This window comes from Bufo bufo, chromosome 2, assembly GCF_905171765.1.
Source record: "Bufo bufo chromosome 2, aBufBuf1.1, whole genome shotgun sequence".
NCBI lineage: Eukaryota > Metazoa > Chordata > Amphibia > Anura > Bufonidae > Bufo > Bufo bufo.
Genome location: NC_053390.1, coordinates 804,737,762 through 804,765,002, shown reverse-complemented (window position 1 = coordinate 804,765,002; position 27,241 = coordinate 804,737,762). Strand labels below are relative to the sequence as shown.

The 27,241-nt window shown below is 47.3% G+C and overlaps 1 protein-coding gene across 7 annotated transcripts in view; it reads left to right on the top strand.

The window, feature by feature from the left end:
- Positions 1–8,863: 8,863 nt before the first annotated feature.
- Positions 8,864–27,241, top strand: part of MAVS (mitochondrial antiviral signaling protein) — a 39,712-nt gene continuing 21,334 nt past the window's right edge. For 2 of the 7 annotated variants that reach the window (XM_040419309.1, XM_040419303.1), the window contains exon 1: positions 8,864–8,922. The gene's annotated coding sequence lies outside the window, so the exon portion shown is untranslated. Of the gene's footprint in view, positions 8,935–22,975; positions 23,532–23,560; positions 23,766–26,181; positions 27,109–27,241 lie in introns of those variants that run through there. The other 5 variants (XM_040419306.1, XM_040419308.1, XM_040419305.1 and 2 more) reach the window with 5 other exon arrangements.

The window sequence follows — 27,241 nt, the reverse complement described above, 5'->3', positions numbered from 1 at the left end:
TTTCTCGCAGTTTTTGTTACAGGGGTCATGTATCATTACCCCGTCACAAAGGTCAGTGACACCGTAGTTTTGGTCTCTGGCCCCCTTGTTACAAAGTCCAGAATTCCAGGCAGGACCCGAGACACTTGCTGGCGGGAGTCTAGAATGACCCCCAGCGAGATTCCGCCGATCACTAACTCGCAGGATTTCTCCCACGGGCTATACCATTTTGCAGCCATTTCCACTGCTCAGTCTCTTGTACTGGGCTTCTGGCCCTTTAAATCCTGCACTGTTTGCACCACAGAAAAAAAAAGTCCAGTTTAACACCAGCAGTCTCTGCTCTGCAAACTAGCAGGCTTCCAGCATTTTTACTTATCAGCAGGGACACCTGCCCGCATCCTCCACCAATTGTGGGGGGGTTAGCTCTTCTCCGGGGGTGATTCACACAAATATCGTCGCCAGACACCAAGTTTCTGGTCCAAACATCACTTTATTTGGCTCCTCAGCAATCCAAACATAAATGGTACAAAATAAACACCTGCCCGGCTGGGCTCTAACTAAACATATAATATCCTGACTCACCTAAAGTCACAGTTCACACCCTGTGAACTCATGCGGCTTTGTCAGCCAATGTCCCACAGCCTCCTGGCTGTACAGAGCACAGTACGCCCACTGTCTCCAGTTCCGTATTTCTTGTGGGGGATTGGGGCTCAGTAGTCTGCCTGACTATGGCCCTGCGACCCTCCCAGGCGTCGCTGCATCACCCAACTCCAGGCTATCTCCCAGCCTTGTGGTCCCTCAGCCTTGCCCAGCTGAGACCACACAGACAGAGCCTCCAGGCCTCTGTCCACAGGTAACACACTACCCCCTCTCTGACACTCTGGGGGGTGCCTTATGCCAGGCTGATTACCTCCAGCTTCTCTCACCTGAGGTGGAACAGGGGTGTGGACCACACTATCCACCCCTTCCATGCCTCTAACCTGAGTGAGACCTGTCACTGTCTCACAGTACATACATTACTTATCCTGTACTGATCCTGAGTTACATCCTGTATTATATTCCAGAGCTGCACTCACTATTCTGCTGGTGCAGTCACTGCGTACATACATTACATTACTTATCCTGTACAGATCCTGAGTTACATCCTGTATTATACTCCAGAGCTGCACTCACTATTCTGCTGGTGCAGTCACTGTGTACATACATTACATTACTTATCCTGTACTGATCCTGAGTTACATCCTGTATTATATTCCAGAGCTGCACTCACTATTCTGCTGGTGCAGTCACTGCGTACATACATTACATTACTTATTCTGTACTGATCCTGAGTTACATCCTGTATTAAACTTCAGAGCTGCAATCACTATTCTGCTGGTGGAGTCACTGTATACATACATTACATTACATTACTTATCCTGTACTGATCCTGAGTTACATCCTGTATTATACCCCAGAGCTGCACTCACTATTCTGCTGGTGCAGTCACTGTGTACATACATTACATTACTTATCCGGTACTGATCCTGAGTTACATCCTGTATTATACTCCAGAGCTGCACTCACTATTCTGCTGGTGGAGTCACTATGTACATACATTACATTACATATCCTGTACTGCTCCTGAGTTACATCCTGTATTATACTCCAGAGCTGTACTCACTATTCTGCTGGTGGAGTCACTATGTACATACATTACATTACTTATCCTGTACTGATCCTGAGTTACATCCTGTATTATACCCCAGAGCTGCACTCACTATTCTGCTGGTGCAGTCACTGTGTACATACATTACATTACTTATCCGGTACTGATCCTGAGTTACATCCTGTATTAGGGCTCTTTCACACTTGCGTTATTGTCTTCCGGCATAGAGTTCCGTCGTCGGGGCTCTATGCCGGAAGAATACTGATCAGGATTATCCTAATGCATTCTGAATGGAGAGTAATCCGTTCAGGATGCATCAGGATGTCTTCAGTTCCGGTACGGAACGTTTTTTGGCCGGAGAAAATACCGCAGCATGCTGCGCTTTTTGCTCCGGCCAAAAATCCTGAAGACTTGCCGCAAGGCCGGATCCGGGATCAATGCCCATTGAAAGGCATTGATCCGGATCCGGCCTTAAGCTAAACGTCGTTTCGGCGCATTGCCGGACCCGACGTTTAGCTTTTTCTGAATAGTTACCATGGCTGCCGGGACGCTAAAGTCCTGACAGCCATGGTAAGTGTAGCGGGGAGCAGGGGAGCAGCATACTTACCGTCCGTGCGGCTCCCCGGGCGCTCCAGAGTGACGTCAGGGCGCCCCAAGCGCATGGATCACGTGATCGCATTGGACACGTCATCCATGCGCATGGGGCGCCCTGACGTCATTCTGGAGCGCCCCGGGAGCCGCACGGACTGTAAGTATACCGCTCCCCCGCTCCCCGCTCCTACTATGGCAGCCAGGACTTTAATAGCGTCCTGGGTGCCATAGTAACACTGAAAGCATTTGGAAGACGGTTCCGTCTTCAAATGCTTTCAGTACACTTGCGTTGTTACGGATCCGGCAGGCACCTCCGGCAACGGAAGTGCATGCCGGATCCCAACAACGCAAGTGTGAAAGAGGCCTTATACTCCAGAGCTGCACTCACTATTCTGCTGGTGGAGTCACTATGTACATACATTACATTACTTATCCTGTACTGCTCCTGAGTTACATCCTGTATTATACTCCAGAGCTGCACTCACTATTCTGCTGGTGCAGTCACTGTGTACATACATTACATTACTTATCCTGTACTGATCCTGAGTTTTACAGCAAGACACGGAGGCTCCTATTGCTATCTCCTTCTTTACTGTCCACCTTATAGCAGCAAAGAAAAACTTTACATAACATGACGTAACCATGGTAACATCACCCCTCCCCTCATAGTCCATATAATAAACGGCTCCTCCTATAGATCCTCCTCTTTCTTTGCTGCTGCCACCAAGATAAGTACTCATTTTGGCAGCTCCTGTGTCTATATATTTTGCATTAGATTGTGCATTCTATTGGTATTGCTGTTATTTGTCATCTGCTGTTGGTACTAGCTTCTGCTAGCGTTTAGATTACTGCGTTTGCTTGGGATTCCTTCCCTGCACCCTATGTTTTGCGATTTTCCTTTTCCTAAGACTTTTAGGTTCCGTTTTACCTCCCCATAGGCTCCGCTTTTTGCGGTGAGTCTTTGTACCCCATTCCAGTGTATTTACAGTTTTTTCCCCGTCTTTCCCCATCGGCGCTGCGGTTTTCCCGCGCTCACCTTAGTCTTCTCCATGGCCGCGTGATCTCGCGAGATCCCGGCGGCCATCTTGGTACTCCTTTGGCCGTCTCCCGCTTGTTCTCGCGGGATTTCGGCGGCCATTTTAATTTCTTCTGTTTCTTCCCGCCGGCTATCGCGGGACCTCGGCGGCACTTCCTGTTCCTCCGCATCTGTTCCTGTGATCCAGTCGCCTGTATCGGCGCTCCTGCAAATCGGGTGACTAACCCTGCCTTCCTCCCCTAATCGCTTCCCCGGCACTATCGTTAGCTAGCCTCTATTAGGCCGCATATATATTATTAGCCGTTGCTCAGTTGCCATTATCTTCATCAGGGAGACATATATATATATATTGAGAGATATAGATTCTTTAGACTCATCATGGAGGCCTCGGCACCCTCTTCCCCTGATAGGGATGCCCATAGTGGGGCTGACAACCAGGCAGTAGCGCTGCAGCGCTCTGTCACGGCCGCAATTACTGCTGCAATGGACTCCATGTCTTCTGTGCTATCTCAGACGATAGCACAGGCTCTGGCTGGCCATCCTGTTTCAGGGTCTGTGCAGCCTGCGGCCCCCACAGCTCAGCAACCTCCTAGGAATAGTCCTGTGTCACAGGTACAATTGACTGGTGCGCCTCCGGCCACCCTTGAACACGCGCATAGATCGCGTAAGAGAGCCTTTCCGCGCCAGGCAGAACGGGCGCGGCCTTGGAAATGCGCTAGAGCGCAACAATTGAGTGATTCTGACGCCGAGATTGGGTCAGATGAGGAGGCCTTTGCTGATACAAATGCTGAGTCTGAGGAAGATACACATGCGGGACCCAGTTCCCCAAACTGCCCCATTCCTTCCACTTCTCAAGTGAAGGATTCCTCTGCTAGGGCCACTCCGGTTTCCTCCCTTGTCGATCATTTGGGAGAGCCCATGTTTGACCCTAACGCCCTCCACCATCCCAGATCGGCGGAGTGGCTGCCGACGGACCATGTTGGCAAATACTTGGAACATTGGGTCCGCCGCCCCCTTAGTAAGGAGGCGAGAAATAAGATGAAGGCTGAATGCCCTAGGCCCATTGTGCCTAATAAGGTTTGTGACACCCCTGTGGTAGATCCCAAGGTCACACAATTCCTCGCCAAGTCCGGCTGGAATCCCCGTAAGGGGTTAGACTCAGCTCTGCGTAGCTGTCAGGACAAGCTCCTGGATGTGTTTGGTCCGCTAGCCAAACTTTTTGAGATGGCTGAGAATGCCAGATCGGATGGGTCCCCTATTGACCCCGAGGAAATGAGAGGCTGGATCCAACGTGCAATCTGCATCGCTGGCAACGCCAATTCCTCTCTAGCAATAGAGAGAAGGAAGGCAATTTTATTTAAAATTGACCCGAAACTGGCCAACCTGGCCCTTACCGAATCAGGCGCAGATGCTCAGGGTCATCTCTTTGGAGACTCCTTTATTAAGGATTTGAGCCGGTTCGTGGGAGCTTTCACTGCCCTAGATAAGGCCCAATCTTCAATTAGGAGAGTATTTCAGGGACGGGTCTCCACCAGGGCCGGCAGTATTAGGGGCCGTCTGTCCGGCCGTTCCAATTTTCAAGCCCGCAACGCGGGCAGAGGCTCCTTTCAGCAACGCCCCGCCTTCCAGGAACAGAGGTTTCCATCCCCGTTCTTCCCTGCAAGAGGTGGACAATGGCGTGGCAGACCCTACAGAGGAAATCAGTCCTCACGACGACATTTCGGTAAGTCCTCCCCCGATGGGGGTTTCTTTAGAGCATTGCATAGGGGGCAGACTCCGGCATTTTTCCCCTGCTTGGGCGGTAATAACATCCGACCCTTGGATTTTATCCACTGTAGAAGGCTTTCACGTGGAACTCGTGGCTTCGCCAGACCAGATTCCTACCCCCCCCACCTCCCTGCTGTCTCGCCCCGACACCGCGCTGGTAGACCTAGAGCTCACTTCCCTCTACCACAAGCGGGCGATCGAGAGGGCACCACCAGACAGGTCAGGTGTCATCAGCTCTATCTTTCTGGTCCAGAAGAAAGGGGGTCAGATGCGCCCTGTTATCAATTTACGGGCTCTGAATGCGATTGTCCAATATCGCCACTTCAAGATGGAGGGCATCCATCTACTCCGAGATCTCCTCATGCCGGGCGATTGGTTTGTGAAACTAGACCTCAAGGACGCTTACTTAACAGTACCTGTATCCGCCCCATCCAGGGACTTACTGCGTTTCCTGTGGAAGGGAGAAATCTGGAGGTTCTCTTGCCTCCCTTTCGGCCTTTCATCAGCACCATGGTGCTTCACGAAACTGATGCGACCAGTGGTGGCCTGGCTCCGCAGTAGTGGAGTCCGCCTCATAATCTACCTGGACGACATTCTGATAATGCACCAGTCAGCCACGACTCTATTGATACATCTCAGCTGGACGACGGACCTTCTATCCCGTCTAGGTTTTCTCGTCAATCACGAGAAGTCATGCTTAGAACCATCACAGAGGATGGAGTTTTTGGGTTTCACCGTGGATTCAGTGTCCGAATCCCTCTCTCTACCCATAACGAAGCTGCCTGCCATACGCAAGGAACTCAGACATGCCCTGTCTATACCTCAGCTGTCCCTGCGCCACTTAGCCAGGATCATCGGTCTTCTCGCCTCGTCGATCCAAGCAGTGTTTCCAGCCCCATTGCACTACAGGGCCCTTCAACGCTTAAAGATAGCGCATCTCCGCTCTGGCGCTACGTTCGCAGACACTCTGATCCTGGACCCGGAATCTCGGGAAGAGATCTCTTGGTGGATCGACAACCTGGAGGCATGGAACGGCAAGGCGATATTCGGCTTACATCCCGATTTCACTGTCGAATCGGACGCCAGTCTTCACGGTTGGGGTGCCCACTGCAACGGGATCTCCACGGGCGGTCGGTGGTCCACAGAAGAGGCACGACTTCATATCAACGCGTTGGAACTTCTTGCCGGTTCCTTTGCCATTCGGAGTTTCACCAACGGGATGGCTCGGGCGTGCATTCGTTTGAGGATGGACAATGTGTCTGCAGTGCGATACATCAACCGGTTGGGAGGTACGCGCTCGGCTACCTTGGCTCGGTTAGCGAAAGATTTCTGGTCCTTTTGTCTCTCCAGAGAGGTCATGGTTCAAGCGGAATATCTCCCGGGACTCCACAACAGTCGGGCGGATTGGGGCTCTCGCTACCTTACGGACAGCAGCGATTGGATGCTAGCGCCAGAAACATTTTCAGAGTTATCCAGGAATTGGGGTCCTTTTGCTATAGACCTATTTGCCTCACGTCTGAACACCCAGCTTCCACGGTTTTTCAGCTGGCGCCCGGATCCGGCGGCAGAGGCAGTGGACGCGTTCCTTCAACCCTGGGCCGGCCCGCTGATGTATGCATTCCCGCCATTTGCTATGATCCCGAGGATGATGTTACATGTCCGTCGTCATCTGGCCGAATTGGTAGTGGTGGTCCCCTTCTGGGGGACTCAAGCTTGGTTTCCGTCTCTTCTGGGTCTCCTGATAGAGGTGCCGTTTCTTCTCCCGAATCGGATGGATCTCCTCCAGGACCCTCGAGGATTACACCACCCGCTCCTGGTGGACGGATCCCTACGTCTGATAGCCTGCCGGATCTCAGGACGCCTGGAGAAATCGGTGATATTTCGGAGGCAACTAGACGCCTTTTGGACAACGCATGGGCTCCCGGCACCAGAAAATCTTATCGGGCAGCCTGGCGAGCTTGGTCTGGTTGGTGCGTGGAACGGGACTTGGATCCCGTTTCGGCCCCTGTGAACCATCTTCTAGACTTTCTTACTTCCCTTTTCGAAGCGGGTAAAGCTTATCGGACAATTAATTTGTTCAGATCCGCTATTTCGTCTACGCATCAGGGTTTTGATGGTGTCCCTGCGGGACAGCACCCTTCCGTATCACGTTTGCTTTGCGGTTCCCGCATGTCTCGTCCTCCCCGTCCTCGCTTTACCACGACTTGGGACGTGTCTTTGGTTTTGTCCTTTTTATCCAACTGGCCAGGTAACTCGGATCTCACCTTACGGCAGTTGTCGGCCAAATTTGTGGTTCTTTTTTGCCTTATATCCTGTAAGCGGGTCTCTGATGTTCGGGCGCTTGATCACGACGCCAGATCATTCACTCCGGAGGGGGTCACCTTCAATATATCCAGACGTACTAAGACCAACATTAGGTCGGTCTCTTACCCATCATTTCCAGCTTCGCCGGTTCTTTGTCCGGTGGCTTGTTTGAAGGAGTATGAATCCCGGACGCGTACTTACCGGTCGTCTTCGGTCCCTCAGCTTTTCTTATCCATTCGGCATCCGTTTGGTCCTGTATCCAGCCCTACTTTGGCGCGCTGGATGAAATGGATTATGTCGTTAGCAGGAATTGATACTTCCATATTTACAGCTCATTCCGCTAGAGGCGCATCAGCTACCGCCTTGGCTATTTCGGGGGCACGATTGGAGGATATTCTACGTCTTGCGGACTGGTCTTTGGCATCGACATTCAGGGAGTATTATTTTAGACCGCCTCCACATTTGTTTTCTGCTGTGATTGCTCAACTTTAAACTTAGCAATAGGAGCCTCCGTGTCTTGCTGTAAAACTAGGTGATTTTCCTAGTCTATGACGGAAAGTCATGGTTTTATTAAAGACACGGAGGCGAGTATTGCCCACCCTGGGTTTCCCTCCCTTATAATGTATTTTCTGTGGTTTTCACTCTGATTTGCATGCTTTGTCTGCATAGTCGGCTTAAGATATTTATTATGGCAGGATCGCGTATGACTGGCGATGTATTCTTCTGCCCATTGCTTAATTTGTTTATTACTTTCAGGAGGAAGTTGATTCGCTACGGGCTTCAATTGCTCTGCTCCAGTTGTAGCCATGTTGGCTTTCAAGGAAGAAGGGTTCCAGTGATCTCAGCTGATGTTCGTTCGGATGTTCCGGTTGTTCCATGCTGGTCGTTCTTCCAGATTCAAGGTTCCGGTTTTGTGTGTGATGGTTCCGGTTATGGTGTCAGGCTCGTAAAGAAAGAGGAGGATCTATAGGAGGAGCCGTTTATTATATGGACTATGAGGGGAGGGGTGATGTTACCATGGTTACGTCATGTTATGTAAAGTTTTTCTTTGCTGCTATAAGGTGGACAGTAAAGAAGGAGATAGCAATACTCGCCTCCGTGTCTTTAATAAAACCATGACTTTCCGTCATAGACTAGGAAAATCACCTAGTTACATCCTGTATTATACTCCAGAGCTGCACTCACTATTCTGCTGGTGCAGTCACTGTGTACATATATTACATTACTTTTCCTGTACTGATCCTCGGTTACATCTTGTATTATACTACAGAGCTGCACTCACTATTCTGCTGCTGCTATTGCTTGCACGGTGAGAGCATAATAATAACCATTTATTTGGGGGAAGTGTTTGCATGAACCAGCTGGGTCCGCTCGGCAGCCTGCATCATCCAGCTCTGCTACATTGCACAGTTTGCATAATGTAGTGGCAGGTAGAGAGTTAACTAGTGTGAACATGAGGAGCCTGTACCACCCCGGGGCGGCCTCTCTGGAGCCTGTCCTATCAGGAGGCAGCACTGGGTTGTCCTGTCATACAAGGAAATATCAGCTAGAAGAGAAGACTCTTCCTGCAACCGTCCAGAGACAGCCACCACATCAGGTAGGTGCCCGGGTATGTTACTTACCTCTGTGCACTTTCTATATTAACACCTTGATTTACTGTGTGATCGAGGGGCCTCTTAAAGGGGTGCTCCCACTATGATAATGATGAGATAGGTCTTGTGACCCTCACCTACCTCTTTACTGGGGTGACCTCTACCTCTCAGACATTGGCGGCATGTCCTGTGTATGTGACCCCATTGTCTACAGTGGGAATTCCCCTTTAAATGGCACAAAGGTTTGTTGCATTCTTTTGTTTTTGTCCTTAAAGTGACATGAATTCCTCCGGTTCAACCAGTTCTCCTGGAAAACAACGTCCATGCGGAACCTCCATATTAACCACCTCCGGACCGCCTAACGCAGATTCGCGTTCCGGAGGTGGCAGCCCTGCGCAGAGTCACGCATATATGCGTCATCTCGCGATGGCCGAGATTTCCTGTGAACGCGCGCACACAGGCGCGCGCGCTCACAGGAACGGAAGGTAAGAGAGTTGATCTCCAGCCTGCCAGCGGCGATCGTTCGCTGGCAGGCTGGAGATGTGTTTTTTTTAACCCCTAACAGGTATATTAGACGCTGTTTTGATAACAGCGTCTAATATACCTGCTACCTGGTCCTCTGGTGGTCCCCTTTGTTTGGATCGACCACCAGAGGACACAGGTAGCTCAGTAATATGTTGCACCAAGCACCACTACACTACACTACACCCCCCCTGTCACTTATTAACCCCTTATTCGCCCTTGATCACCCCTGATCACCCCATATAGACTCCCTGATCACCCCCTGTCATTGATTACCCCCCTGTCATTGATCACCCCCCTGTAAAGCTCCATTCAGATGTCCGCATGATTTTTACGGATCCACTGATAGATGGATCGGATCCGCAAAACGCATACGGACGTCTGAATAAAGCCTTACAGGGGCGTGATCAATGACTGTGGTGATCACCCCATATAGACTCCCTGATCACCCCCCTGTCATTGATTACCCCCCTGTCATTGATCACACCCCTGTAAAGCTCCATTCAGACGTCCGCATGATTTTTACGGATCCACTGATAGATGGATCGGATCCGCAAAACGCATACGGACGTCTGAATGGAGCCTTACAGGGGCGTGATCAATGACTGTGGTGATCACCCCATATAGACTCCCTGATCACCCCCCTGTCATTGATTACCCCCCCTGTCATTGATCACCCCCCCTGTCAGGCTGCATTCAGATGTCCGCATGATTTTTACGGATCCACTGATAGATGGATCGGATCCGCAAAACACATACGGACATCTGAATGGAGCCTTATAGGGGGTGATCAATGACAGGGGGGTGATCACCCCATATAGACTCCATGATCACCCCCCTGTCATTGATCACCCCCCTGTCATTGATCACCCCCCTGTCATTGATCACCCCTCTGTAAGGCTCCATTCAGACATTTTTTTGGCCCAAGTTAGCGGAAATTATTATTTTTTTCTTACAAAGTCTCATATTCCACTAACTTGTGTCAAAAAATAAAATCTCACATGAACTCACCATACCCCTCACGGAATCCAAATGCGTAAAAATTTTTAGACATTTATATTCCAGACTTCTTCTCACGCTTTAGGGCCCCTAGAATGCCAGGGCAGTATAAATACCCCACATGTGACCCCATTTCGGAAAGAAGACACCCCCAGGTATTCCGTGAGGGGCATATTGAGTCCATGAAAGATTGAAATTTCTGTCCCAAGTTAGCGGAAAGGGAGACTTTGTGAGAAAAAAATAAATAAAATAAATTTCCGCTAACTTGTGCCAAAAAAAAAAAAATTTCTATGAACTCGCCATGCCCCTCATTGAATACCTTGGGGTGTCTTCTTTCCAAAATGGGGTCACATGTGGGGTATTTATACTGCCCTGGCATTCTAGGGGCCCTAAAGCGTGAGAAGAAGTCTGGGATCCAAATGTCTAAAAATGCCCTCATAAAAGGAATGTGGGCCCCTTTGCGCATCTAGGCTGCAAAAAAGTGTCACACATCTGGTATCGCCGTACTCAGGAGAAGTTGGGGAATGTGTTTTGGGGTGTCATTTTACATATACCCTTGCTGGGTGAGAGAAATATCTTGGCAAAAGACAACTTTTCCCATTTTTTTATACAAAGTTGGCATTTGACCAAGATATTTATCTCACCCAGCATGGGTATATGTAAAATGACACCCCAAAACACATTCCCCAACTTCTCCTGAATACGGAGATACCACATGTGTGGCACTTTTTTGCAGCCTAGGTGGGCAAAGGGGCCCACATTCCAAAGAGCACCTTTCGGATTTCACAGGTCATTTACCTACTTACAACACATTAGGGCCCCTGGAAAATGCCAGGGCAGTATAACTACCCCACAAGTGACCCCATTTTGGAAAGAAGACACCCCAAGGTACTCCGTGAGGGGCATGGCAAGTTCCTAGAATTTTTTATTTTTTGTCACAAGTTAGTGGAAAATGATGATTTTTTATTTTTTTTTCCTTACAAAGTCTCATATTCCACTAACTTGTGACAAAAAATAAAAACTTCCATGAACTCACTATGCCCATCAGCGAATACCTTGGGGTGTCTTCTTTCCAAAATGGGGTCACTTGTGGGGTAGTTATACTGCCCTGGCATTCTAGGGGCCCAAATGTGTGGTAAGGAGTTTGAAATCAAATTCTGTAAAAAATGACCAGTGAAATCCGAAAGGTGCTCTTTGGAATGTGGGCCCCTTTGCCCACCTAGGCTGCAAAAAAGTGTCACACATGTGGTATCTCCGTATTCAGGAGAAGTTGGGGAATGTGTTTTGGGGTGTCATTTTACATATACCCATGCTGGGTGAGATAAATATCTTGGTCAAATGCCAACTTTGTATAAAAAAATGGGAAAAGTTGTCTTTTGCCAAGATATTTCTCTCACCCAGCATGGGTATATGTAAAAAGACACCCCAAAACACATTGCCCAACTTCTCCTGAATACGGAGATACCACATGTGTGGCACTTTTTTGCAGCCTAGGTGGGCAAAGGGGCCCACATTCCAAAGAGCACCTTTCGGATTTCACTGGTCATGTTTTACAGAATTTGATTTCAAACTCCTTACCACACATTTGGGCCCCTAGAATGCCAGGGCAGTATAACTACCCCACAAGTGACCCCATTTTGGAAAGAAGACACCCCAAGGTATTCGCTGATGGGCATAGTGAGTTCATGGAAGTATTTATTTTTTGTCACAAGTTAGTGGAATATGAGACTTTGTAAGAAAAAAAAAAATTAAAAAAAAATCATCATTTTCCACTAACTTGTGACAAAAAATAAAAAATTCTAGGAACTCGCCATGCCCCTCACGGAATACCTTGGAGTGTCTTCTTTCCAAAATGGGGTCACTTGTGGGGTAGTTATACTGCCCTGGCATTCTAGGGGCCCAAATGTGTGGTAAGGAGTTTGAAATCAAATTCTGTAAAAAATGACCAGTGAAATCCGAAAGGTGCTCTTTGGAATATGGGCCCCTTTGCCCACCTAGGCTGCAAAAAAGTGTCACACATCTGGTATCTCCGTATTCAGGAGAAGTTGGGGAATGTGTTTTGGGGTGTCATTTTACATATACCCATGCTGGGTGAGAGAAATATCTTGGCAAAAGACAACTTTTCCCATTTTTTTATACAAAGTTGGCATTTGACCAAGATATTTCTCTCACCCAGCATGGGTATATGTAAAATGACACCCCAAAACACATTCCCCAACTTCTCCTGAATACGGAGATACCACATGTGTGACACTTTTTTGCAGCCTAGGTGGGCAAAGGGGCCCATATTCCAAAGAGCACCTTTCGGATTTCACTGGTCATTTTTTACAGAATTTGATTTCAAACTCCTTACCACACATTTGGGCCCCTAGAATGCCAGGGCAGTGTAACTACCCCACAAGTGACCCTATTTTGGAAAGAAGACACCCCAAGGTATTCGCTGATGGGCATAGTGAGTTCATGGAAGTTTTTATTTTTTGTCACAAGTTAGTGGAATATGAGACTTTGTAAGAAAAAAAAAAAAAAAATCATCATTTTCCGCTAACTTGTGACAAAAAATAAAAAGTTCTATGAACTCACTATGCCCATCAGCGAATACCTTAGGGTGTCTACTTTCCGAAATGGGGTCATTTGTGGGGTGTTTGTACTGTCTGGCCATTGTAGAACCTCAGGAAACATGACAGGTGCTCAGAAAGTCAGAGCTGCTTCAAAAAGCGGAAATTCACATTTTTGTACCATAGTTTGTAAACGCTATAACTTTTACCCAAACCATTTTTTTTTTTACCCAAACATTTTTTTTTTTATCAAAGACATGTAGAACAATAAATTTAGAGCAAAATTTATATATGGATCTCGTTTTTTTTGCAAAATTTTACAACTGAAAGTGAAAAATGTCATTTTTTTGCAAAAAAATCGTTAAATTTCGATTAATAACAAAAAAAGTAAAAATGTCAGCAGCAATGAAATACCACCAAATGAAAGCTCTATTAGTGAGAAGAAAAGGAGGTAAAATTCATTTGGGTGGTAAGTTGCATGACCGAGCAATAAACGGTGAAAGTAGTGTAGGTCAGAAGTGTAAAAAGTGGCCTGGTCTTTCAGGATGTTTAAGCACTGGGGGCTGAGGTGGTTAAAGGGGTCCTCCGATGAATTAAAAACTCTTTATCACTTACCTGGGTGGGCAGCAGCTCCTCGAGCACCTGTTTCCCCCAGGATGCATTGCACTGAGCTCTTGTTCACCCCATCCTCCGCTCACATATACCCCCAGAGATATGTACGGTGTGTGACGCCCCCACAATGTCCTCCTCCACTATAGACTTGGAGGAATTTGGAAGGATGACTGAAGGAAAGGTGTCTGGACCACTTCACCTGCTTCACTATGAGATCACTACACCGGCTCCGAGAGAAAGAAGACAGCAGGGAAGCTACTGAGCGTGTGCGTCCACCACTGAGCGCAGGAGAAGGTGGACCTGAGGGATAAACAGCAGGGGGCGCCATCAGAGAGGAAAATGTAATCCCCCCCCCCCCACCAGTTGAACCAGCTGCACAGGCCATATTTCCACCCCTAAACTTTATAGACTTCACCGCTCGTAAAGAATCCTTGTCTACGGTGAAACCTTCTCCCCTAGACCTAGGGCAGTGGTGGCGAACCTATGGCACGGGTGCCAGAGGCGGCACTCAGAGCCCTCTCTGTGGGCACCCGTGCCCTGGGAAAAGTCTATGGTGTACCAATATGCCTTAGACTTTTCCTGCCATTCATCAGCGCAGGGCGCACTGAGTGTAGGCAGGCGATTATAGAGAAATTACATGGAAGACATACTATATTGGTATTCATTGCCATTGCAGTGTTGGCACTTCGCGATAAATAAGTGGGTGGTAGGGTTGCAGTTTGGGCACTCGGTCTCTAATAGGTTCACCATCACTGACCTAGGGCATGCCTTCATGTCGTGGTTATGGCATATTAAGTATAAAAAGATCATTAGAGAGACCTCTGTACTGACCCTCCATATGGATGTTCATAGTAACTATGTCCCCCTAACTGTAATAACTTATTAGGGACCTCTTCCCTTAAAGGGGTTGTCCGAGATTTGATGGTCTATGCTCAGGATAGGTCATCAGTATCTGATCTGTGTTACAGTGTCCGACGGCCGGTACCGCTGTTTACTGAGAACTATGGGGGAAATGGATCAAACTGATGTAAAGTAGAACTGGCCTAGATGCCCATAGCAATCAATCAGATTCCACCTTTCATTTTCTAAAGGAGCTTTCCAAAATGAAAGGAGGAATCTGATTGGTTGCTATGGACGACTGAGCCAGTTCTACTTTACACTATGTTCTTATCATGTGTTCCTAGGCCATCCTTTGGGGCATCTGTCAGGTGCTTTAGCAGCAGCTGCCTGGCATTAGTTTTTACAACCTCCACCAATATCCTTACCACCCACGTACATTTTACGTCTTTGCCACCTCTCCACCCCGGCCTCCAACTTCCCCAGAATTTTCCTCTTTTTTTTAACTTATTCTAGAGAGCCTAAAACCACTGCGCCTCCTTCTATATATCTCGCCTCCGCACGCCTCCATGTACCGTGCAGCTACTGCTGACACCCCCCGACCCCGTCTTCACTATTGTGATCGGTCCCTGTGGTCAGACCCGAGCAATTACTACGTGAGGACCGTCTAGGGACATGGCAGCACCTCCTACTGATGGGACGCCTGCCTGATATGCCCACTAGAGAGGCGGCTTTAGGAACAGTGGGGGAGATTCATCAAACTGGTGTAAAGTAGAACTGGCTTAGTTGCCCATAGCAACCAATCAGATTCCACCTTTCATTTTTGACAGCTCCTTTGGAAAATGAAAGGTGGAATCCAAATGGTTGCTATCGGCAACTAAAGCCAGTTCTACTTTACACCAGTTTGATAAATGACTCCAAGTGTTTACAAGTCGTTAAACAGTAAATTCACAATTCTGTAATCCCTTTCAGCAATCCTTACTTATTCAGTGTTTGTATGTACTAGGGCTGCACGATAAAAAGAAAAAATAATCGAATCGCGATATGGCGATTTTTCCGACCCGAAAATGCTGCGATTATATATGAAGGGGCCCCGCGCACATAACTGGCTTTGCGTGTAAAGTATTTTACTAGTGTGTGAAACAATCTCTCTCCTATTGATAACATGGCCGCCTCTGTACTCACTGTCACTATGAATGCACGGCAGCGAGCGGCCCGGCCGGCGCGTGACTGACGTCACTTAGTAACGCTCCTGCTTCCTGAAGTGGGAGGAGCGTTACTAAGTGACGTCAGTCACGCGCCGGCCGGCCAGCTCGCTACCGCTCGCAGGGATCTCAAGTCTCCCGGAGATTCAGGGAGTCTCCCGCTATTAGATAGCGGCTCCCTGACGCCCGCATGTGAAACAATATGGGAAGGTTTAGAGCAGAGAGATAAGAGAAGTGACAGGACACAGAGTTCAGATTACAGGTTGAATTAACCCTTTAGGGTCAAATTGGCTTCTCAAGGAGATCTATATGTTAAAGGCATCCCTTCTTCTGTCTCATTCAGCAGCTATAGAACTATTGAGAGAGATGTATTTTTTTTAAATACATTTACACATTTAACCCTCCATTTTAATTATATTATTTACCCCAGTGTTAAATTCACCCCCCCTGGATGCTTGTTTTTTTCCTGCAGTGGGGTAGATAATTACACACAGGGTTTTAAAGAATAAACTTCCTGACTCAGACCAAGAGCCGACTCAGCGAGTCATTAAGTGAATCCAAGCATCCGCGCATGCGCATTGCGCAACCTAAGCTTCGGTTCACTTGCTTCTTGTCGGATCAGCGAGTGAACCGAAGATTCGATTCATGAATCAGTTCATTTGAATGAACTGATTCAAATGAACCGATTCATGTGAAAGATCCGAACTTCCCATCTCTAGTTTACTCGCAATAAACCTTTCCATCAACCTGTAGCAGTGTCCCCTTCTCGGCGCGTGCGCACAGTGCAAGACAGGTTAGTAAAACCTGTTTTTCCGCAGAATAAAGCCACAAATACCTTTTATAAGGCCACCTTAGAAATCAGAATCCTGCCCTGGACATGAGCAGATGTTTAGCTCACAGGGCTTATAGGTGGTGACAGAATCCCTTTAATCATATACATAAATATGATAATTTGGGGCAGGGTAATGAGCCCAGTCCTCCACACCATAGAGTAAAGTGTGCAGATACTGCATATGTCTGGAAAATGTAATAAAAAGTTTGTGAAAGAAAAAAAAAGAAAAACTCCCTGAAATGAGTTTTTGCAGGTTGGGATGTCTGCGCTCGCTGCAGTGCATTCATCGTGACAGTGAGTACAGAGGCGGCCATGTTATCAATAGGAGAGAGCTTGTTTCACACACTAGTAAAATACTTTACACAAAGCCAGTTATGTGCGCAGTTTAGGACACATGAAGGGACACATAGGGCCATGAGGGGGACCAGCATAAGATGCTATATGTCTTATGCTGCCCCCCTCATGGCCCTATGTGTCATAGCACACATCCCCTATAACAGCGTCCTCCACAGATCCACCCCATAACAGTGCCATCCACAGGTCCCCATAAGTGTCCTCCACAGGTCCCCATAAGTGTCCTCCACAGATCCCCCATAACACTGTCCTCCACAGATCCACCCCATAACAGCATCCTCCACAGATCCCCCACATAACAGCATCCTCCACAGATCCCCCACATAACAGCGTCCTCCACAGATCCCCCATAACAGCGTCCTCCACAGATCCCCCATAACAGCATCCTCCACAGATCCCCCACATAACAGCGTCCTCCACAGATCCCCCATAACAGCGTCCTCCACAGATCCCCCATAACAGCATCCTCCACAGATCCCCCACATAACAGCTTCCTCCACAGATCCCCCACATAACAGCGTCCTCCACAGATCCCCCACATAACAGCGTCCTCCACAGATACCCCATAACAGCGTCATCCACAGATCCCCCACATAACAGCGTCCTCCACAGATCCCCCCCCTAACAGTGTCCTCCACAGATCCCCCACATAACAGCTTCCTCCACAGATCCCCCACATAACAGCATCCTCCACAGATCCCCCACATAACACTGTCCTCCACAGATCCCCCCCATAACAGCGTCATCCACAGATCCCCCACATAACAGCGTCCTCCACAGATCCCCCACATAACAGCGTCCTCCACAGATCCCCCACATAACAGCGTCCTCCACAGATCCCCCACATAACAGCTTCCTCCACAGATCCCCCACATAACAGCGTCCTCCACAGATCCCCCACATAACAGCGTCCTCCACAGATCCCCCACATAACAGCGCCATCCACAGATCCCCCACATAACAGCGTCCTCCACAGATCCCCCCCATAACAGCGTCCTCCACAGATCCCCCATAACAGCGTCCTCCACAGATCCCCCATAACAGCATCCTCCACAGATCCCCCACATAACAGCTTCCTCCACAGATCCCCCATAACACTGTCCTCCACAGATCCCCCATAACAGCGTCCTCCACAGATCCCCCATAACAGCATCCTCCACAGATCCCCCACATAACAGCGTCCTCCACAGATCCCCCACATAACAGCGTCCTCCACAGATACCCCACATAACAGCGTCCTCCACAGATCCCCCACATAACAGCGTCCTCCACAGATCCCCCCCATAACAGCGTCCTCCACAGATCCCCCATAACAGCGTCCTCCACAGATCCCCCATAACAGCATCCTCCACAGATCCCCCACATAACAGCTTCCTCCACAGATCCCCCATAACACTGTCCTCCACAGATCCACCCCATAACAGCATCCTCCACAGATCCCCCACATAACAGCATCCTCCACAGATCCCCCACATAACAGCGTCCTCCACAGATCCCCCATAACAGCGTCCTCCACAGATCCCCCATAACAGCATCCTCCACAGATCCCCCACATAACAGCGTCCTCCACAGATCCCCCATAACAGCGTCCTCCACAGATCCCCCATAACAGCGTCCTCCACAGATCCCCCACATAACAGCTTCCTCCACAGATCCCCCACATAACAGCGTCCTCCACAGATCCCCCACATAACAGCGTCCTCCACAGATACCCCATAACAGCGTCATCCACAGATCCCCCACATAACAGCGTCCTCCACAGATCCCCCCCATAACAGCGTCATCCACAGATCCCCCACATAACAGCATCCTCCACAGATCCCCCACATAACACTGTCCTCCACAGATCCCCCACATAACAGCGTCCTCCACAGATCCCCCACATAACAGCTTCCTCCACAGATTCCCCCCATAACAGCGTCCTCCACAGATCCCCCCCATAACAGCGTCATCCACAGATCCCCCACATAACAGCGTCCTCCACAGATCCCCCACATAACAGCGTCCTCCACAGATCCCCCACATAACAGCGTCCTCCACAGATCCCCCACATAACAGCTTCCTCCACAGATCCCCCACATAACAGCGTCCTCCACAGATCCCCCACATAACAGCGTCCTCCACAGATCCCCCACATAACAGCGCCATCCACAGATCCCCCACATAACAGCGTCCTCCACAGATCCCCCACATAACAGCGTCCTCCACAGATCCACCCCATAACAGCCTCCTCCACAGATCCCCCACATAACAGCGTCCTCCACAGATCCCCCACATAACAGCGTCCTCCACAGATCCCCCATAACACTGTCCTCCACAGATCCCCCACATAACAGCGTCCTCCACAGATCCCCCACATAACAGCGCCATCCACAGATCCCCCACATAACAGCGTCCTCCACAGATCCCCCACAACACAGCGTCATCCACAGATCCCCCACATAACAGCGCCATCCACAGATCCCCCACATAACAGCGTCCTCCACAGATCCACCCCATAACAGCCTCCTCCACAGATCCACCCCATAACAGCATCCTCCACAGATCCACCCCATAACAGCATCCTCCACAGATCCCCCACATAACAGCTTCCTCCACAGATCCCCCACATAACAGCGTCCTCCACAGATCCCCCACATAACAGCGTCCTCCACAGATCCCCCACATAACAGCGCCATCCACAGATCCCCCACATAACAGCATCCTCCACAGATCCCCCACATAACAGCATCCTCCACAGATCCCCCACATAACAGCTTCCTCCACAGATCCCCCACATAACAGCATCCTCCACAGATCCCCCACATAACAGCATCCTCCACAGATCCCCCACATAACAGCGCCATCCACAGATCCCCCACATAACAGCATCCTCCACAGATCCCCCACATAACAGCATCCTCCACAGATCCCCATAACACTGTCCTCCACAGATCCCCCACATAACAGCGTCCTCCACAGATCCCCCACATAACAGCATCCTCCACAGATCCCCCACATAACAGCATCCTCCACAGATCCCCCACATAACAGCGTCCTCCACAGATCCCCCACATAACAGCATCCTCCACAGATCCCCCACATAACAGCGTCCTCCACAGATCCCCCATAACAGTGTCATCCACAGATCCCCCACATAACAGCATCCTCCACAGATCCCCCACATAACAGCGTCCTCCACAGATCCCCCACATAACAGCGTCCTCCACAGATCCCCCACATAACAGCATCCTCCACAGATCCCCCACATAACAGCGTCCTCCACAGATCCCCCACATAACAGCGTCCTCCACAGATCCCCCACATAACAGCATCCTCCACAGATCCCCCACATAACAGCGTCCTCCACAGATCCCCCACATAACAGCATCCTCCACAGATCCCCCACATAACAGCGTCCTCCACAGATCCCCCATAACAGTGTCATCCACAGATCCCCCACATAACAGCATCCTCCACAGATCCCCCACATAACAGCGTCCTCCACAGATCCCCCACATAACAGCGTCCTCCACAGATCCCCCACATAACAGCTTCCTCCACAGATTCCCCACATAACAGCGTCATCCACAGATCCCCCATAACTATGTCATACCCAGCCGCGTCAGCGGCTCTTATGGGAAAATCCAAGCAAATAGACCTCTAGCACAATTCCCTTAAAATATCGCATTGCATATCGTTATCGCAATTTTTAGGGCCCTAATCGCAATCGCACAAAATTCCCATATCGTGCAGCCCTAGTATGTACACAGTGACTCCACCAGCAGAATAGTGAGTGCAGCTCTGGAGTATAATACAGAATGTAACTCAGGATCAGTGCAGGATAAGTAATGTATGTACACAGTGACTCCACCAGCAGAATAGTGAGTGCAGCTCTGGAGTATAATACAGGATGTAACTCAGGATCAGTACAGGATAAGTAATGTATGTACACAGTGACTGCACCAGCAGAATAGTGACTGCAGCTCTGGAGTATAATACAGAATGTAACTCAGGATCAGTGCAGGATAAGTAATGTATGTACACAGTGACTCCACCAGCAGAATAGTGAGTGCAGCTCTGGAGTATAATACAGGATGTAACTCAGGATCAGTACAGGATAAGTAATGTATGTACACAGTGACTCCACCAGCAGAATAGTGAGTGCAGCTCTGGAGTATAATACAGGATGTAACTCAGGATCAGTACAGGATAAGTAATGTAATGTATGTACACAGTGACTGCACCAGCAGAATAGTGAGTGCAGCTCTGGAGTATAATACAGGATGTAACTCAGGATCAGTACAGGATAAGTAATGTAATATATGTACACAGTGACTGCACCAGCAGAATAGTGAGTGCAGCTCTGGAGTATAATACAGGATGTAACTCAGGATCAGTACAGGATAAGTAATGTAATGTATGTACACAGTGACTGCACCAGCAGAATAGTGAGTGCAGCTCTGGAGTATAATACAGGATGTAACTCAGGATCAGTACAGGATAAGTAATGTAATGTATGTACACAGTGACTGCACCAGCAGAATAGTGAGTGCAGCTCTGGAGTATAATACAGGAGGTAACTCAGGATCAGTGCAGGATAAGTAATGGAATGTATGTACACAGTGACTGCACCAGCAGAATACTGAGTGCAGCTCTGGAGTATAATATAGAATGTAACTCAGGATCAGTACAGGATAAGTAATGTATGTACACAGTGACTCCACCAGCAGAATAGTGAGTGCAGCTCTGGAGTATAATACAGGATGTAACTCCGGATCAGTACAGGATAAGTAATTTATGTAAACAGTGACTCCACCAGCAGAATACTGAGTGCAGCTCTGGAGTATAATACAGAATGTAACTCAGGATCAGTGCAGGATAAGTAATGTAATGTATGTACACAGTGACTCCACCAGCAGAATAGTGAGTGCAGCTCTGGGGTATAATACAGGATGTAATTTAGGATTAGTACAAAATAAGTAATGTAATGTATGTACACAGTGACTCCACCAGCAGAATAGTGAGTGCAGCTCTGGAGTATAATGCAGGATGTAACTCCGGATCAGTACAGGATAAGTAATGTAATGTATGTACATAGTGACTGCACCAGCAGAATAGTGAGTGCAGCTCTGGAGTATAATACAGGATGTAACTCAGGATCAGTACAGGATAAGTAATGTATGTACACAGTGACTCCACCAGCAGAATAGTGAGTACAGCTCTGGAGTATAATACAGAATGTAACTCAGGATCAGTGCAGGATAAGTAATGTATGTACACAGTGACTCCACCAGCAGAATAGTGAGTGCAGCTCTGGATTATAATACAGGATGTAACTCAGGATCAGTACAGGATAAGTAATGTAATGTATGTACACAGTGACCCTACCAGCAGAATAGTGAGTGCAGCTCTGGAGTATAATACATGATGTAACTCAGGATCAGTGCAGGATAAGTAATGTAATGTATGTACACAGTGACTCCACCAGCAGAATAGTGAGTGCAGATCTGGGGTATAATACAGGATGTAACTCAAGATCAGTACAGGATAAGTAATGTAATGTATGTACACAGTGACTCCACCAGCAGAATAGTGAGTACAGATCTGGAGTATAATATAGGATGTAACTCAGGATAAGTAATGTAATGTATGTACACAGTGACTCCACCAGCAGAATAGTGAGTACAGCTCTGGAGTATAATATAGGATGTAACTCAGGATCAGTACAGGATAAGTAATGTAATGTATGTACACAGTAACTGCACCAGCAGAATAGTGAGTGCAGCTCTGCAGTATATTACAGGATGTAACTCAGGATCAGTACAGGATAAGTAATGTAATGTATGTACACAGTGACTCCACCAGCAGAATAGTGAGTACAGCTCTGGAGTATAATGCAGAATGTAACTCCGGATCAGTACAGGATAAGTAATGTAATGTATGTACACAGTGACTCCACCAGCAGAATAGTGAGTACAGCTCTGGAGTATAATATAGGATGTAACTCAGGATCAGTACAGGATAAGTAATGTAATGTATGTACACAGTGACTCCACCAGCAGAATAGTGAGTGCAGCTCTGGAGTATAATATAGGATGTAACTCAGGATCAGTGCAGGATAAGTAATGTAATGTATGTATACAGTGTTTCCACCAGCAGAATAGTGAGTGCAGCTCTGGGGTATAATACAGGATGTAATTTAGGATTAGTACATAACATGTAATACATTATACTTACAAAGATAAATAAACTGTTAAAGAAACACAAATGTCTCTCAAATTACTTATTTTTATGTAGTTTAATTCTAAGTTGTAGGATGGAAACAAGCGTTTTAAATATTGTTAAAAATATTGGAAATGTGACCTCGTCTCCATCTTCTATACCCCTCCGATCATGAGCGGGTGTCATAGGTGCAGATGTACTACAGGTGAATATCCTGCTGACGTATATGTGCAGGAGTGGTGTGAGGAAGCAAAGTACAAAATGAGCATATAAACTGCTGTCACGTGAGCATCATCCCCCAGGTTCTTTACAGGTAAACCAAAGTAGTCCTAAGTCATTTGACCAAACCTCTGGGGCCATTCATTGACCTCCATGGGAGCCATAATAGTGGCCGAATTAGCTGTCAACCACCTTTTCCAGACTGATGTGACCTGGCAGAAGAGGACAAATCAAGGAACTCTGATGAAGCAAAGAAAGACTAAGCAGAAATCCAGGTTTTATGAATATAAAGGTTCTTCCATATAAGTTCAATAATTCTGCTTGCTGTTAGTGAATAGAAATATTCAATATTTAAAATCTCCGGATGAAAACCTGTCCTTAAGATGTGCTCTCAGGCAGATGCATGGCCTATTCCTGTCTATGAGTGAGCAGGATGCAGATAAATGGATGATGGAGAGATGAAGCCATGGACTTATGGATGTATTGGCAAATGGATGGAGCGAGCAAGGGTACGGGATGAGTAGGGGGTTTATGGTTGGATTGATGGACCATGCAGTGGATGAAGGGGGTGATGGACAAATGGATAGTGGATAGTCAATGGATGGAGGCTAGTGTGGATGGATGAATGATGGACAGACAAATGGATGGTTGGTTAGATGGCTACAAGTAAGGATAAATGATGGACAGTGGACTGGATGGTTAGCTAGATGGAAGCTTGTCTGGGTGGATGATGGACAGATGAATGAATGGTTGGATGTAGGTATGTAAGGATGCATGATTGACAGATAAATTGGATCGTTTGATAGGTGGGTGCCTGTATGATGGACAGATGAAATAATGAGTGGTCAGGTAGACAGATGCTTGTATCGATGGATGATGTGCAGGTGAATTAATGAATGGTTGTTTAGATGGATGCATGTTGGGACTGATGGTGGACAGATAAGTTGGATAGTTTGACAGATAAATACTTGGGTGGATGAATGGAAGACTGGCCAGACGATGCACAGAAGAAAGGTTGGATGTATAAATGAATGAATGGATAGTTGAAGGGTAAAGATGGTTGGAAAAGATGCATGGAAAATAGATGGATAACAGAGAAGGAAAGATAGTATAGATGAGTGAACAGAATAGATGGATGGACAACCTGTGGCTCTCCAGCTGTTGTAAAACTACAACTCCCACCATGCCCTGCTGTTAACTGATAACTGTAGGTAGTCTGGGCTTGCTGGGAGTTGTAGTTTTGCAACAGCTGGAGAGACACAGGTTGGCCATCCCTGGTATAGATAGATGGATAGTTTAGATGATAAATAGTGTAGATGGGTGCATAATATAGATGATAGTGTAGATGGATAGTATAGATAAGTAGACAGTGTAGAAGGTTGGATAGTGAAGGTGGAAGGTACGTGTAGATGGATGGAAAGTATACATGGATGGATAGTATAGATGGATGAATACTGTTATAAGATGGATAGTATAGAAGAATTGATGGCATAGATGGTTGGATATTATAGACTAATGGATAGTGTAAATTAATAGATTGCATAGATGGTTGGATAGTGTAGATACATGGTTAGTATAGATAGTTAGATAGTGCAGATGGATGGATAGTGTATATTGATGAATTGTGTAAATGATTGGACAGTGTAGATTGATGGATAATGTTGATAATTTGATAATGTAGATGGTTGGATAGTGTAGAAGGATGGATAGTGTAGATGTTTGATTGTTTAGATGGATGGATAGTGTAGATGGATGGATAGTGTATATTGATGGATGATGTAGATGGTTGGATAGTGCAGATGGATAGATTGTGTAAATAGTTAGATACTGTAGATCATGGGTGTCAAACATGCGGCCCGGCAAAGATGCAGCATCGCAGACTGCTATGTATGAGCCGGGAGAGAGGAGGGGCTGGAGTCCGTAACTAGGGGCGTCACTGTACTCTTACACCGGGCGCAGCGTTAGTTCAACTTAATAACAGGATAAGGATTCACGTTTATAAATACTTCGGTGAGCAGAGGGCCGGTGTATTGGGGGACACTGTTATGAGGGGGATCTGTGGATGACATATAGCAGTGTCATCCACAGATCCCCCCCATAACAGTTCCATCCACAGATCCCCCACCTCATAACAATGCCATCCACAGATCCCCAATAACAGTGCCATCCACAGATCCCCCATAACAGCACCATCCACAGATCCCCCATAACAGTGCCATCCACAGATCCCCCATAACAGTGCCATCCACAGATCACCCCCCATAACAGTGCCATCCACAGATCCCCCATAACAGTGCCATCCACAGATCCCCCATAACAGCACCATCCACAGATCCCCCCACCTCATAACAATGCCATCCACAGATATCCCACCCCATAACAGTTCCATCCACAGATCACCCCCCCCCCCCCATAACAGTGCCATCCACAGATCCCCATAACAGTGCCATCCACAGATCCCCATAACAGTGCCATCCACAGATCCCCATAACAGTGCCATCCACAGATCCCCATAACAGTGCCATCCACAGGTCCCCCATAACAGTGCCATCCACAGATCCCCCACATGACAGTGCGTCATCCACACATCCCCCATAATAGTGTCATGCACAGACCACCATTAATTCAAAGCCCACCAAAAGCACAACTTTTGGTTAAAAATATTTTTTTCTTATTTTCCTCCTCAAAAACCTAGGTGCGTCTTATAGTGAAGTTTAATATTTGTATATATATATAGGTCTCACTTGTGTTATTGGGCAATGGGATGTTGGGGGTCAGCAGTCATGAAACAACAATGTTGTTCTATGAAAATGTGCGATTTTTTTTTTTTTTTTTTTGATGCGGCCCACATAAACTTAAATTTTGTTTTTTTGGCCCATGTTAGCCTTTGAGTTTGACATGCTTGCTGTAGATGGTTGGATAGTGTAGAAGGACGGATATCATAGATGGTTGGATAGTGTAGTAGATAAATGGATAGTGTATATTGATGAATGGTGTAGATGGTTGGACAGTGTAGATTGATGGATAATGTACATAGTTGGAAAGTGTAGATACTTGGATAGTGTAGAAGGACAGATAGTGTAGATGGCTGGATTTTTTACATGGATGGATAGTGTAGATGATTGGATAATGTAGACAGTTGGATAGTGTAGATGGATTGATAGTGTAGATGAATATATATAATTGATGGATGGATAATATAGATGGATGGATAGTGTAGGTGCATGGATAGTGTATATTGATGGATGGTGTAAATGGTTGGACATTGTAGATTGATGGATGGTGTAGATGGTTGGACATTGTAGATTGAAAGATAGTGTAGATAGATGGCTAGTGTAAATAGTTGGATAGTATAGAAGAATGGATATCATAGAAGGATGTATAGTGTAAATGGTTGGATAGTTTAGATGGATGGATAGTGTGGATGGTTGGGTACTGTTAGATGGTTGGATAGTGTAGATGGACAGATAGTGTAGATAGTTAGAAAGTTTAGATGGTTGGATAGTGTACATGGACAGTATGGATAGATAGTTTAGATGGTCGGTTAGTGTAGATGGATGGAAAGTATATATTGATGTATTATGTAGATGGTTGGACAGTTTATATTGATGGACAGTGTAGATGGCTGGATAGTATACATGGATGGATAGCATAGACAGTTGAATAGTGTAGGGTGGATAGTGTAGATGGTCGGATATTGTATATGGTTGGATAGTTTAGATGGTTAGTGTAGATGGTTGGACAGTTTATATGGCTGGATAGTATAGATGGCTGGATAGTATAGTTGGATGGATAGCGTAGATGGACGGATAGCGTAGATGGACGGATAGCGTAGGTGGACGGATAGCGTAGGTGGACGGATAGCGTAGGTGGACGGATAGCGTAGGTGGACGGATAGCGTAGGTGGACGAATAGCGTAGGTGGACGGATAGTGTAGATGGTTGGATATTTTAGATGAAAAGATAGTGTAGATCAGGGATCAGCA